Below are 15,003 nucleotides of genomic sequence, written 5' to 3'. Positions count from 1 at the left end.
CTAACTCCTCCCCCTCTCTCCTCTCTCATTATCATGCGTCTCTTCTTCTTTAATAGGAGCACATCACAGAGTCTGTGACCAAACACAGGGAATCAAAGATGGCAGCTCAGGGAGGTCTGAGGTGAACACCTTGGGAAAACACCCTCACATTTCCATGACTGACACATCTGGGACCCTCAGAATAGAGGCTCCTACACTTGTCATAGGTTCGGTTTCATGCCAAGATCCAGAGTCCCCTCCATGCCTGCAGACTGGTCCCTGGGTTCCGGGCAAAAGTTCCTGAGTCCCCTTTCCAGAGTGACAGAGATACGCTTCCTCCAGTGGGAGGGGTCTCAGGGTTCATCCTCTGTCGTCCTGGAGACAAGAAAGGCCACTGTGTAGCTAATGCTGGTACATCTTAGAGTTTGCGCTGATGCTGTGCCTGAGGATCCAAAAGGAAGAAGGTGAAGGCCCTGGGACACCAGGCCCCCCTCTGCTTCTACCTCATTAGCTCCTATTTAAACTGGTTCACATTTAACCCATGTGCCAGCTGGGTGCCTACCTGCCCCAGTCCCTATAAGCAGTGGAAGGTACCCCTGCTCCAGTGCTACAGGCAGGGAAAGTCCAAAGCCTTCCCGAGCTTTCTGCTATCACAGGCAACTTACACTCACTGACTCCTCTGCCCTTTAGCAAAGCGACTAACTCAGCACATGTTTATGGAGCATCTCTATGTTGGAGGCACCGCCCCAGATGCTGGAGAGATAGTAAGGAGGAGGGGAGTCAAATCCCACCCTCAGGAGCTTTCACTCTAGCAGGGGGAGTCATCAAATGAATGTTACTACATGATATGTGCTATGAAGAGATCATCAAAGCAGAGAGAGAACGTGAAGAGGGATGGAGAGGCCGCTGCTCTGGCTTAAAGGGTCCTCTGCTCAGGTAATATTTGCAAAGAGACCTGATTGAACTGATGGAGAGAAATAAGATATTTGGGTGAGGAGTGGGCCGGGCAGAGGGAACAATAAGTACCAGAGCCCTGAGCAGGAAGCACGTGGGATGAATTCAGAAACAGCAAGGAGGGCAGGGTGGCTGGTGGTAAGTGAGGGAAGCCAGTGGGAGGCAAGGTCTGGGCAGCAGCCAGCGGGCGGAGGGCGCAGGGCCTGGGAGGCCATGGTCAGGAGTTTGGATTCCTTCCGAGAGTGAGGGGAGCCATCGAAGGGTTTTACCTTTTAAAAGGGTTCCTCCAGATTTTGATAGAGTGGAGAATGGACTGCGGGTGGGTGAGGCTGGGGAAGGGAGGCCATGGCAAGAGGGGAGTGACCCTCCCCCCATTTTGCTGGGTCCCTCTCGCCTGCCCTCCTGGACTGTCCGAGAGACCCTCCCTCCCTCAGACAAAGCAGCTCTGTCTTCTCCAAGTCTTGGTGCATGTTCAGACCCCAGGGTGAGAATCTGCCCCTTCCCCCCATCAAGGAGTTTTCACAGTATAGTTCCAAACAACGGTAGATCTGTTTCCTGTTAAGAAAAAAACATCCTCCACCTCCTCATTTATACATTGGGCCTCCATGGAGGTTTCATTTGAGCAAAGGGTTTTACCATGAAAACAAACGTGAGCTTGCTTTTCTGCTCACTCTTCACTGTTCCAATGGATAAAGTCTAGAGAGCAGAAGTGACCTCACTAAGTTGAAAAAGGGGGTTCTACCCGCCTGACCCTCATGCCCCACACGCCCGCCCCTCAGTGGCCTGCAGTTTGGTTTTGCTACTCCAGCTGTTCCCAAAAACCGGCCTCTTCACCGGTGCCAAATAGAAATGCGAAGAGAAAGGAGGAGACAGAGTTTGGGGTGAGGTAGAAAAGAGTAGCTTTTATTGCTTTGCCAGACAAAGGGGGCCACAGTGGGCTAACATCCTCAAGACTGTGTGCCCCACCCCGGAGCGGGTAGTGAGGAGTCTTATAGTGTTCAAGGAGCAGGGTGTGGTCAGCTCGTGGACATTCTTCTGATTGGTTGGTGGTGAGGTAATCAGGAGTCAGCATCATCAACCTTCTGGTTCCAACTGGTCTGGGGTCTACGCGCTTGTAGACAGTGTACAGTTAACTTCTTCCACCTGGTGGGAGTTTTAGTATCTGTAAAATAGCTCAAAGGTTGTGGCTTAGAATAATATCTATAGTCCTTGAGGAGGAACTAAAGGTCCTTGACTTTGATTAATGGCTAAAGTATTATTATTTTGTCTTGCTTGACCGTTTCCCTTTCTTTCTGCATTTTCTCACTTCTCTGATTAAATTTATTCTTTGACTAAAGTTTTTCTACAGACAAAAGGCAGGCGGAGGACATGGGTGGGGGTCTATTCTGGGAAAGCCTCCTAGGGTCCTGCTCGGTTACATGGCTGCCCAAAATGCTCCCCTCCTCTGCCCACCCAGTGCCTTCTACCCTCAAGATATTCTGCCCATACCACCAGCTCGGCCACCCCCTGTGCCCACCACCAAGCCTGCTCTCCTCAACTCCCTTCTCTTCCCAGCCCCTCACTTTGAACAGAATTCATGGCTCCTTTCTCTCATGGTTCTGTCCCCCACTCACAGCCTCCAGCTGTGCTTCCTCCATCACTAGTCTGGTTCTAATTACCCTGCACCGCAATTTATCTGTCTGGTTCTAATTACCCTGCACCGCAATTTATCTGTTCAGTGGAGGGAAGGCTCCTCCACTGAAACGGGAGCCCATCCTAAGGCAGGAACTGTGTAGTCCCCACCTCTGAATTCCCAGGTCCTGCATCTCACCTGGCCCAGAGCAGGCGTCCCCTAGAAATGACTGTCAAATGCGTCAGCTGCAGCGAGACTCCTATGAAATGTTCCTCTTTTGACTCTTCACACAGCTATGTCTCTCTTCTCACAGGGTTGCATATGGGTTTTCTTCAATTTCTCATTTACACTTCCCCTGAAGAAATTCTGTATTCAGAAGAATACTGGGCATAAACACAGAATTCTGTGTTGAGGTCCTCCATCCAATATTTCTTAGCTGTGTGAATTTAAGGAAGTCACCTCATTCTTTAGAGCCTATATTTCTGCATTTACAAAACAAGAAAAAAAAATCTCAAGATCAACGAAAACCCTAAAGGACAGTGTTTTTCAAACGGTAGATCTTAACCCATTGGTGTGCCATGAAATCAGTTTAACAGCTCAAGATCAGCATATTTTAAAAGTGGAATAGAAAAGAAAATAGGAGAGCAGTGCATGTAACAAAGTTAAATATTGTTTTTTGTTTGTTTTTTTTTTGCGATATGTGGGGCTCTCACTGTTGTGGCCTCTCCCGTTGCGGAGCACAGGCTCCGGACGTGCAGGCCCAGCGGCCATGGCTCACAGGCCCAGCCGCTCCGCGGCATGTGGGATCTTCCCGGACCGGGGCACGAACCCGTGTCTCTGGCATCGGCAGGCGGACTCTCAACCACTGCGCCACCAGGGAAGCCCCAGTATTGGGGTTTTTTGTTTGTTTGTTTTTTGGGTGTTTTTTTTTTGGCCCTGCGGCTTGCGGAGCCTTAGTTCTCTGACCAGGCATCGAATCTGGGGCCCTGGCAGTGGAAGCGCCGAGTCCTAACCACTGGACTGCCAGAGAAGTCCCAATATTGTTTCTTGAAGTAGTGCACTTAAACACTCTATCTGTGTGTAGTGGGTCGCGATATGAAATGTTATTTCCTATTACAAATTGCAGTTTTTTAACTCAAAGGGTAAGGTTCAAATACAATTTCTTCATATACCAATGCTATTTGTTCAAAACTGTCAGGCTAGAAGTGGATTGGGACACATCTAGGGCAGTAACTAGAGTGGCTCTGGAGACCCAGATTTGGGTAGATAAGTGTACACTGTTAATAATTACTTTAAATTGAGATATAATTGACATATAACATTAAATTAGTTTCAAGTATATAGCATCATGATTTGATATGTGTATATATTACAAAATGATTATATATTAATCATTTTTGAAGTCAGAAACCTATAGCGATGTACCAAGAATTTGTGGACAGAATGTTGTATTATAAAGAGACATGGGTTAAAGCTTGGGTCCAGTCCTTACTCTCTTCATGACCTACTGAGCCTCAGCTTCTTCATCTGTATATTGGAGATAAGGAGATCAACCAATTTCTGTTGACAGGCCTGGCATGTGGTAAGTACTGGGTAAATGTTTATTCTCTTCTCCCTTGAGAATTTCACAAAACACGGCTTTCCTTTTTGGTCTCTTTCAGATAAAGGTGGTGTAGGCAGCCATATCTTTTTCATCTGCAGTTAGCTTTATCTTATGGTTTAGCTTGAGTTTAGATCCTGGAGATCTTGTCAAACGCATCATAAGCCTTGAAAAAGAATTTTGTGTAAGTTGGCTTGAACAACTAAAGTTAAAGTCACTTGGGAATCTGGTTTTTATTTCCTTTTATTGAGATATAATTACACGGTAACTTTTTTTAAGCTCTGTTTTTGCTTTCAGTCTCCACACCTCTTACTGAATTATCAACTGCAACTTTTAATTTTTTTCCTTTGTTTAGTTTATTTTTCCTTCGTTTCCTTTAATTTGTTTTCCTCCTCCTCACAAAAATAATCACTCTCCAGAACATATGACAATATAATATTCAAAGGGATGAAATCCTTTTCCATCTGAGTGATAGGATCAGCTATATCCAGTGCTCATATATGCTGGATAAACTATCAAAGTGGGAGTCGCTCCACCAGGAAGCAGTCATTCTTGCTTTGTGTCAGGAGGAATTCATCTAAAAATAGGAGCAAAAAAAATAAAATAAAATAAAAATAAAAATAGGAGCAGATTTGGTTTCCTTTACACATCACGTGAAGTTCAAACAGTCATCTGCTCTCATGCATGATGTGTTCTGCAAATGCATTAAGACAGAGATAGTGTGATGTGCTGGTGAAAAGCACAGACTGTGTTGGAATCCAGCCACCACTACACAGAGGGCACACGTGTGCCTGGGGCAAGTTATTTATTTATTTTTAAACAGGAGAAAATCAAATAACATGTGTACATGGGAGAGTCCCAGAAAAATTGAGTAACTCGCCAAAATGGGCGAAGCCCTCATCTTAAATGCCACCCTCAGCTAAAGACAGAAGAGGATGTTGAGGGTGGGGAGAGTCCATTCTGGGAGATGTGCAGGAAAACACACAGTAAACAAGGGTGATTGTGATGCAGATCTAAGCATTGTCTTCTCCACGGATAAGAATTTGTAGAGAGTTGGTCATAAAAATATGGAATGCTTTGGACTTCTCTGGTGGCGCAGTGGTTAAGAATCCACCTGTCAGTGCAGAGGACACGGGTTAGAGCCCTGGTCCGGGAAGATCCCACACGCCGCGGAGCAACTAAGCCTGTGCACCACAGCTACTGAGCCTGCGCTCTAGAGCCCATGAGCCACAACTGCTGAAGGCCGCGCCTAGAGCCCGTGCTCCGCAACAAGAAAAGCCACCGTAATGAGAAGCCTGTGCACCGCAACGAAGAATAGCCCCTGCTCGCCGCAACTAGAGAAAGCCCGCGAGCAGCAACAAAGACCCAACGCAGCCAAAAATAAATAAGTAAAATAAATTTTTAAAAAATGGAATGCTTTACAAATTGTGTCCTCCTTGTGCAGTGGCCATGCTACTCTTCTCTGTTTCTACGGTTTTAGAATATGTGCTGCTGAAGTGAGCACCTGTAGCAAGTTATTTTACTTCTCTCTGCTTTTGTTTTCTCATCTTAAAAAAAAGAAGGGTGGGTGGTAACCGTACCCAGCTCTTAGGGTTCACTCCAGAACATGGCCTAGTGCACGGTGAGTGCCAAGGGACTGTTTCCATATGAATCAAGTGTGCACAAGTAAAACAACACAGTCTCACATTCTAAGGAGGGGCTCCGTCCAGGGCAAGTGAGAAAATCATAAAATTTCTAATTACCCCTCGTGTTTTAGTTATACACCTAAATCATATATTCCTAGCCTTCTATACATATGCTTCGATTTCGTTTTCTTCCTTCCCAATTGAATACAGTGCAGACCAACTAAAGCCCATTGCACGTCCAACTGAGGCCGGCGTCATTGATTTTAGCATTCGCAGTTCTTCTCAGCTTTGTCCCTATTGTACCAAGGCCATGAGATCTCGCACCTTTTCTCTAGTATCGTCACTTTTTCATGTCCACTCATTTTATGAAAGTGTGAAGGCAAAATGGTCAACTAGCCACAACTAACCTGACACACAGGCCAGGGTAGCTTGAACTTGATGGGATCAAAAGCATTTACTGAGGGAACCTGGAAAACAGAAATGAAGTTCCCCACCCTGGAGGGGCTCACAGCCTTATGAGGGGCAAACATAAAGGAATACATCTTCAGAGTGCGGTGAATGAGCACAGCGGGTGGGCATATGGGGATTCAGCCAAGCACAGAGGAGGAAATGCACATCCCACCTGTGGCCAGCGAAGTGTGGTCACTGATGCCAGGATTGCAGAGTGAAAAGAGAGAAGCAGGCTGAGGTCCATCCAGCGCTATCACTTGTCTTGGGCAAATTACTTAAAGTCTCTGAACCATCATTGATAAAGGAACAATAAGATTCTCTTCATTAAAAAAAAAAGATACAAATGAACTTATTTACAAAACAGAAATAGACTCACAGACATAGAAAACAAACTTATGGTTACCAAAGGGGAAAGGGGGGGAAGGATAACAGGAATTTGAGATTAAGAGATACACACTATCATAGGTAAAATAGATAAACAGCAAGAATCTACTATATAGCGCAGGGAACGATATTCAATATCTTGTAATAACCTATAATGGAAAAGAATTACTTTGTTGTACACCTGAAACATGATAAATCAACAGTACTTCAATATAAATAAATAAATAAAAATTTTTAAAAAAGATCCACTTCAAAGGGTTATTTTAGAGGATTAAATGAGATAGAAAAATGTGTTCAGTAAATTGTGAGGTACATAGAAGACACAATCATTTATGGCTGGGAGCAGGGGCATAGGAGGAATAGAGACATTTTAACAGGGTAGGACGGTCAGTGGAGGGTACAAAGTGGGAAACACCTTCCTTCACTACAGGAGGAAAGTATCAGAGCAGATAGGGCTGCAAGAACCGAAAGAAGCCAGTGAGAATCCCCAGGCAAGCCATGAATGAAGCCAAGAGCAGACCTTGATATTTATGATTACTAATCTCTCCTTGCTAGGGTGGGGATAAGGGGTAAGGGGGCCAACCCCATTCTGGAGGGCAGAGAATCAGCAAGGAAGAGAGCTAGGGCTCCTGCCGAAAACCCCAGCTTTCTTCGTGGGGAGAGAGGAAGAGATTATCAGCTGATGGAGAATTGGTGGCATTGCGCAGGTCTCTTTAGGGGAGCTGTGAAATGTTTGGAAGAGCAACTGTCGGGAGGGGAACGAGAGTTGTCCAGATCCATGTTACAGGGCGACTAGAGGCACTGACTATCGTGGGTTGTGTGATTTTCTCCAATAGGACAAAGAGCAGGTGGTTGTATTGGCTCAAGGCAGAAGGTTTATGAGGAAGGCTGTAAGGAGTGGGGTTGAAGTGATTCACAATGAAGTCAAGGTTATAGAGGAAGTGGGGTGAGGTCAAAGAGGGCGGGTAGTCAGTGATGACCTCCAGGATGTGGGCTCCAGGAAAAAGAAGTGTCAGTAAGATGGACCATCAGGTGGAGCAAGAGGAAGGGGAGGCTCAGTGCTTGGGGAATTTGATCGTCAATGTAGAGCAATCCTGAATGGTAAGAAGGTCTAAGGTGGTCCCTAGTGTGGAGGGGCAGATCTTTATGGTCTTGAAAGATGAGATGAGAAGCAATGCTAGGTCAAGGTAAACAAGGACTGAAGTGCTAAATGAGGTTCTTTATATAAAGTATTTAATATTATCTCAACAGCCCTTCAAGTTGGGAATTTGGGAAAAATAGAAATTCAGGTACAAATTAAGAAGACTGCCAAGTCCCTTGGAGCTATTAAGATGGGAAGCTCAGCACAGAGTACTCTGCTCAATATTCTTTTTTTACTTTTTTTGGCCATGCCGCATGGCATGTGGGATCTTAGTTCCCCGAACCTGCACCCCCTGCATTGGAAGTGTGGAGTCTTAACCACTGGACCACCAGGGAAGTCCCTCTGCTCTGTATTCTGTAACAACCTAAATGGGAAGAGAATTTGAAAAAGAATACATGATATATGTATAAAAAAGATACATGTATATGTATAACTGAATCACTTTGCTGTACACCTGAAACTAACACAACATTGTTAATCAACTATACTCCAAAATAAAATTAAAATTTTTTAAAGTATAAAAGAAAAGAAAAAAAAGATGGGAAGCTCAGATTAAATCCAGGGCTGACTGGTTCCAAAGCCCAGGTTCTTTCCATCTCCCCAGATTTCCCCAAAGAGGTGGCACTTTGGACCTCTCTAATTCATTCTCATCATTTTTCACAGCTCTCAAGGTTGGAATCTCTGACTCTTGAGATCTTGGGGAGCCAGGTAGGTGAGACCTGGCAGGCCCTGACAGTGATAAAGCTCTCCTGAGCTCAGCGGCCCTGTCCTTATTCCCTGTAGGCATCAGGATGGCCCTGGGTAAGGGATGGAACTCTCAGCTGGTCTGGGCGCCCCTGCAGAGAGGGCAAAAGGGAAAGGAAGAGCATCAGGAAACACCTGGATCTCTTGTTGCTCTGAATATATTTCACGTGATTGACCTGCTCAGGAAGTCATTCATTCAGCAGGAGGAGGACATGGGAGATGGTGAGATCTGGGTTCAGATTCAGCTCCAGCACTTGCTAGTTGTGTGACTTTGGAAGACACTAACCAGCTTTCTCAGTTTGCCCAAAATTAAGGGTATTTTGGGACATGGAACTTTCAATGCTAAAACCAGGAGAGGCCCGGGCAAAATAGGATCGTTAGTCACCCCAGACAGGCTACTCAACCCTTCTAAGCCTCAGTGTCCAAGTATAAAATGTGCCCGTCTGCTGCCCGCTTCTCTGCTTCTCACACCTGAGGCTGCACTTTACAGAGAACACGAAGAGGGAGTGCGGTTTAATTCCGTCTGGTTGGGAGAAGCTGAGGGTTGACTGCACGTTCCTTCATCTGCAGAAGCTGAAATTCTGAAGTGTAAAGCAACTTTTCACCAACGTTCTGCTTGGAGCCCTCAGCTGTGCTGATGTGGGGTCTGGAGCACGAATCAGGAACCTCCCCCACTGATCACGTCCCTGCCATTCCTGGTTGCTGCCTCTTGATCCCAGGTGGGCGTGGCAAGGTCCAAACACACCTTGCTCAGTAGGCAGTGGTGAGATGTGGGTTGTGGGTTGTGGATGAAGGCCACTTGAAGCATGAAACCCAGAACTCTGGTTGCAGTAACGTTGCTTAAGAAGGAGTCTTTAGGCTTCAGCCAGGATGGGTGGCGTAAGCATGGCAGGAAGACAGCACCGTCTTCCTGAAGGGTTGTCTCCTCTGGCGCCTGCTGCTGCTGCTCTTCTAGCCTGAGGTTGGTGTCCTCCACATTTTGCTCAGGAGCCAGGTTCATTGAGGTCCTCAACAATGTGGAAGGGGAAGGTGTGGAGCTGTCGTTGCTGGAGGAACGTGAGTTCTGAGCAGAAAGTAAGAAGTGGATGAACTTAACAGTTGTAAATTTGGCCACCCACAGTTCCTCAAAAAGTTACACATAGAATTACCATATGAATGAGAAATTCTACTCCTAGGTATGTACAGAAAAGGAACTGAAATCATATGTCCACCCAAAATCCTGGACCTGAATGTTTCTAGCAGCATTACTTGTAATAGGCAAAGAGTGGAAACAACCCACATGTCCATCAACCGAGGAAAGGATAAACAAAATGTGGTACAGGTATCCCTCACTTTTCTTCCTTTCTTTCTTTCTTTCACTTTATTTTTGGTTGCATTGGGTCTTTGTTGATGCACGCGGGCTTTCTGTAGTTGCGGGGAGCAGGCGCTACTCTTGTTGCGGAGCATGGGCTCTAGGCACGTGGGCTTCAGTAGTTGTGGTGCGCAGGCTCAGTAGTTGTGGTGCACAGGCTTAGTTGCTCAGCGGCATGTGGGATCTTCCTGGACCAGGGCTAGAACTTTGTTCATGTCCCCTGATTTGGCAGGCGGATTCTTAACCACTGTGCCACCAGGGAAGCCCCTCTTTCTCTTTCTTTCTTTCTTTCTCTTTCTTTCTTTCTTTCTCTCTCTCTCTTTCTGGCCACGCTATGAAGCTTGCAGGACCTTAGTTCCCCAACCAGGGATCAAACCCATGCCCCCTGCAGTGGAAGTGCAGAGTCTTAACCACTGGACTGCCAGGGAAGTCCCTTCCCCACTTTTCTTGAAAGTTCACTTTATGCCACTTTGCTTTTAGGAAAACCTACATTAGTACCTGTTTTTGCTAGCCAAAAGAAATCTGAAGAGGATTTTCGCTTTTACAATAGTAAAAGCCAAAAGGTGAGAGTAGTATTCAGTGTCTGTTTTGCAGCAAGTGGTTATAGAGGCAGCACATACCCCAAGCAAGGGAGTGGCACAGCCAAGCTCTTTCCCCAGAAACTACACTCAGCATCTCAGCATCCAGCCACCATAGTTTTCAACTGTGTCTGTGGGCATCTGTGCTTTATCTCGGTTTATTTTGTGCATCCATTAGCAAGATGTGTCCTAAGATAATTACTTCTTCGCTTTGTCATTTCAGTTTATGGAAGGCTTCATAGGAATGCTCTACTTTCAGGTAGTGGGAAAGACAAGTATTCATATGATGAAATATTATTTATTCAGTGATTAAAAAACAGGAGTGAAGCACTGATTCATGCTATAGCATGGATGGACCTTGAAAACATTATGCGATGTGAAGGATATAAGACACAAAAGGCCACAAATTGTATGATTGCATTTATATGAAATGTCCAGAATAGACAAATTCATAGAGAAAAAGCAGATAGTCGTTGCCAGAGACTGCGGGGGAGGAGGGAATGGGAGTGACTACTAGTGGGTATACAGTTTCCTTTTGGGGAGATGAAAATGTTCTGAAATTGGACAGTGGTGGTGGTTGCACAGTCTTGTGAATACACTAAAAACCACTGAATGGAACACCTGAAAAGGGTGAAATTTATAGTATGTGAATAATGGCTCAATAGAAACAATAATAAATAAATAAAGTCTGGCCACCCAGTGCTGCTACATGTAGAAAGTGCAGCAATGGAGTGATGTATTCAGGATCCAGTTGATACCCCTTGGCATTGGGATGGGAGAGCTAGAGGATGGATGAATTTGGATGGACGAGTTTTCTGGAACCAGAATTCAAGTGAGTCCTCCAGCTGGATCTCAGGTGACTAATGACCCATAGAAGTAGTAATCCTTTCTGATGAATGAGACAGTGATAGTCAGGTATGTGGTAAAGGACATGAAGTTTGATGTTTTCTTTCTTTCTTTCTTTCTTTCTTTCTTTCTGGCTGCGTTGGGTCTTCGTTGTTGCATGCGGGCTTTCTCTAGCTGCAGTGAGCGGGGGCTACTCTTTGTTGTGGTGCACAGGCTTCTCATTGCGGTGGCTTCTCTTGTTGTGGAGCACGGGCTGTAGGCGCGTGGGATTCAGTAGTTGTGGCACGCGGGCTCAGTAGTTGTGGCTCACGGGCACTAGAGCACAGGCTCAGTAGTTGCGGTGCACAGACTTAGTTGCTCCACGGCATGTGGGATCTTCCCGGACCAGGGCTTGAACCCGTGTCCCCTGCGTTGGCAGACGGATTCTTAACCACTGTGCCACCAGGGAAGTCCCTTGATGTTTTCTTGAGAGCATCCACCTCCGCCAGAATCAGGCTAAGAACCTGAGTATGGTCAGGCTCAGTACACATAGGACTTGGGGAAAGTTGTGGTAGCCCCTTGGGCCCTCCTTTCTCCTGGAAACATCAGGTGGGCAGCGATGCAACATAGAGTGTAGGTGTTGGCCACTGAGAGCCTCAGTCTGGAATATACCTCATTAACTTTTCAAGTAGCATCATGGTGGAGAAAAAGGACCCACAAAAGCCACCTTGTGGGCAGGGCCCCCCCCCCAACATACTCAGCTCAAATGATTGTTTCCTCAAGATCCATCAGGTCCAGTTATCTCCAGATGGGGCTTCAGTTTAGCGCTACAGAGAACTATTAAGGTGTGGGCATGGCCAGATTAGGCAGGTGGGATCCAAGCAGAAGTGAAGGGGGCACCAGGCAGTCAGTTAGCAATTCCTTTAGCAAGTCTAAAAGTGAGCAGAACCCCAGTGGGTAGCTCACCAAGCCGCCACATCTCTGTTCCTTTGAGGTCCACATACACTGGGCCTGGCATCATCTGGAACTTCTGACTGGAGAAGACATGGCCCAGAACTCCAGTTCTGCAAACAGATGTTTCCTCAGAGAGGCTGCACTGCTGGGAAACCTTGCTTCTTCCCCTCCCCTGTCTGCCTGCTGCCCAAATAAATCAGGCAGTTTTACCCAGGAAGCCTTCTTAATATTATGAAATATTATACAATATAGAAAAGTACAAAAAAAGAAATGTTCTGTACAATAATAATGAAGCAGTTTTTTACTTAGTAACTTTGAGTTACCTGTGGGATCTAGTTGGAAATTCTGTTCCAGGAGTTCCTTGGCGATCCAGTGGTTAGGACTCTTTCACTGCCGTGGGCCTGGGTTCAATCCCTGGTTGGGGAACTAAGATCCTGCAAGCCATGAGACCAAAATTTAAAAAAAAATAAATTCTGTTCTGGAACATAGTTAACAGGCCTAGGATTATATTAAATAAGCATTTGCAGGTTGCAGGTCACAGAAACCCAACCCAAACTATGAAGCACAAAGGGAAATGTATTATAAGGACGCATGAGCCAAGGACAAGACTATAGCTGGGCATCTGGAGGGAAATGGAACCAGAGACTCAAACAACATCAGAAATCTCTCTCTTTCTCTCCAGTGCTCCTCTCTCTGGTCCGCGTGATGGGAGAGGGAGCACTGAGAGTTCCCAACCCTCACATCTAACAGATTCAGTCACCCAGAGACATTCAGTCTCAGTTCCAAAATTCCAAGGGAAAGAACTCATTGGTCCAGCCTACCTGAGGCATTCAATCAACTCACGGTTAAGTGTGTGTGTGTGGTGGGGGTGACATTATAGGAATGTGACGGCTCTTACTGTAACCATTCAGAAAAGACACTTCCTCAAATAGTGGCGTCAGTCTAACAATCCAACAGGTGTCCACTGCAGGGCAGAAGCTTTTGGACCCCCAGAGGTTGTAGACCATAGCAGTGGGTCTCAACCTTGGCCGCCCATTGAAATCACCTGGAAAACCTTGAAGACTGTTGCCTGGGTCCCTCCCCAGACGTTCTGATTTACTTGGTCTGAGGTGTGGCTTCAGCCTCAGGCTTTTTTTTTTTTTTTTGGCTGCGCCGCACAGCACGCAGGATCTTAGTTCCCTGACCAGGGATCGAACCTGTGCACCCGGCAGTGGAAGTGTGAAGTCTTAACCACTGGACCGCCAGGGAAGTCCAAGCCTCAATCTTTTTAAAAAGCTCCCGGGGTGCTTCTAACATACGGCCAAGGTTGAGAACTGGCTAGTGCCGTGCTTTTCAGACACTCATGCGCCCACACGTCACTTGGGTATCCTGATAAGATACAGCTTCTGATCCAGTAGGTCTGGGCGGGGCCTGAGAGTGTGCATTCTGATGCTCTCTCTGGGTGCTGCTGACCGTCTGGGAAGCCAGGTTCTAAAGCAGCACTGCCCAATAGTGCTTTCTGTGATGGCAGGAATGTTCTGTAGCTGCACTGTCCATACAGTGGCCACTAGCTGCAATGTAATTAGTGGATTAATTAAATGAAATGTAATTAGTGAGACTGAAGAGCTGAATGTTTTACTTGACTGAATTTGAATTTGAAGAACCACACCTAGCTAATGGCTACCGTATTGGACAGAGCAGGTCTAGCGGATTTCATCCACAGGGAGGGCGTATCTGAATCACCTGTGGGATTTCTTTTTTTCTTTTTTTTTTAACATCTTTATTGGGGTATAATTGCTTTACAATGGTGTGTTAGTTTCTGCTTTATAACAAAGTGAATCAGTCATACATAAATATATGTTCCCATATGTCTTCCCTGTTGCGTCTCCCTCCCTCCCACCCTCCCCATCCCACCCCTCCAGGCTGTCACAAAGCACCGAGCCAATATCCCTGTGCCATGCGGCTGCTTCCCACTAGCTATCTACCTTACTGCGTTTGTTAGTGTGTATATGCCCATGACTCTCTCTCGCCCTGTCACAGCTCACCCTTCCCCCTCCCCATAACCTCAAGTCCGTTCTCTAAGAGGTCTGCGTCTTTATTCCTGCTTTACCCCTAGGTTCTTCATGACATTTTTTTCTTAAATTCCATATATATGTGTTAGCATACGGTATTTGTCTTTTTCTTTCTGACTTACTTCACTCTGTATGACAGACTCTAGGTCTATCCACCTCATTACAAATAGCTCAATTTCGTTTCTTTTTATGGCTGAGTAATATTCCATTGTATATATGTGCCACATCTTCTTTATCCATTCATCCGATGACGGGCACTTAGGTTGTTTCCATCTCCGGGCTATTGTAAATAGAGCTGCAATGAACATTTTGGTACATGACTCTTTTTGAATTTTGGTTTTCTCAGGGTATATGCCCAGTAGTGGGATTGCTGGGTCATATGGTAGTTCTATTTGTAGTTTTTTAAGGAACCTCCATACTGTTCTCCATAGTGGCTGAACCAATTCACATTCCCACCAGCAGTGCAAGAGTGTTCCCTTTTCTCCACACCCTCTCCAGCATTTATTGTTTCTAGATTTTTTGATGATGGCCATTCTGACTGGTGTGAGATGATATCTCATTGTAGTTTTGATTTGCATTTCTCTAATGATTAATGATGTTGAGCATTCTTTCATGTGTTTGTTGGCAGTCTGTATATCTTCTTTGGAGAAATGTCTATTTAGGTCTTCTGCCCATTTTTGGATTGGGTTGTTTGTTTTCTTGTTATTGAGCTGCATGAGCTGCTTGTAAATTTTGGAGATTAATCCTTTGTCGGT

The 15,003-nt window shown here is 45.8% G+C and overlaps 1 long non-coding RNA gene and 1 other non-coding gene across 6 annotated transcripts; both read right to left on the bottom strand.

Annotated features, from left to right (window-relative positions):
- Positions 1-1,792: 1,792 nt before the first annotated feature.
- LOC109547747 (uncharacterized) lies at positions 1,793-14,026 on the bottom strand. 5 transcript variants are annotated; one of them, XR_012326052.1, is made up of 4 exons: positions 12,521-14,026; positions 6,393-9,552; positions 2,744-6,237; positions 1,793-2,076 (listed from the first exon to the last, which is right to left on the bottom strand). It is a non-coding gene; the product is annotated as an uncharacterized lncRNA (long non-coding RNA). The 5 variants fall into 5 exon arrangements; XR_012326055.1 differs by having other exon boundaries at positions 2,744-5,259; XR_012326053.1 differs by having other exon boundaries at positions 2,744-6,539; positions 8,625-9,552; positions 12,521-14,023.
- Positions 5,548-5,649, bottom strand: LOC117308409 (U6 spliceosomal RNA). The gene has a single exon (XR_004522388.1). It is a non-coding gene; the product is annotated as a U6 spliceosomal RNA (small nuclear RNA).
- Positions 14,027-15,003: the final 977 nt, after the last annotated feature.

The sequence above is a fragment of the Tursiops truncatus genome, chromosome 15 (assembly GCF_011762595.2).
Source record: "Tursiops truncatus isolate mTurTru1 chromosome 15, mTurTru1.mat.Y, whole genome shotgun sequence".
NCBI classification, from domain to species: domain Eukaryota; kingdom Metazoa; phylum Chordata; class Mammalia; order Artiodactyla; family Delphinidae; genus Tursiops; species Tursiops truncatus.
This window is presented reverse-complemented; position numbering and strand designations above follow the sequence as displayed.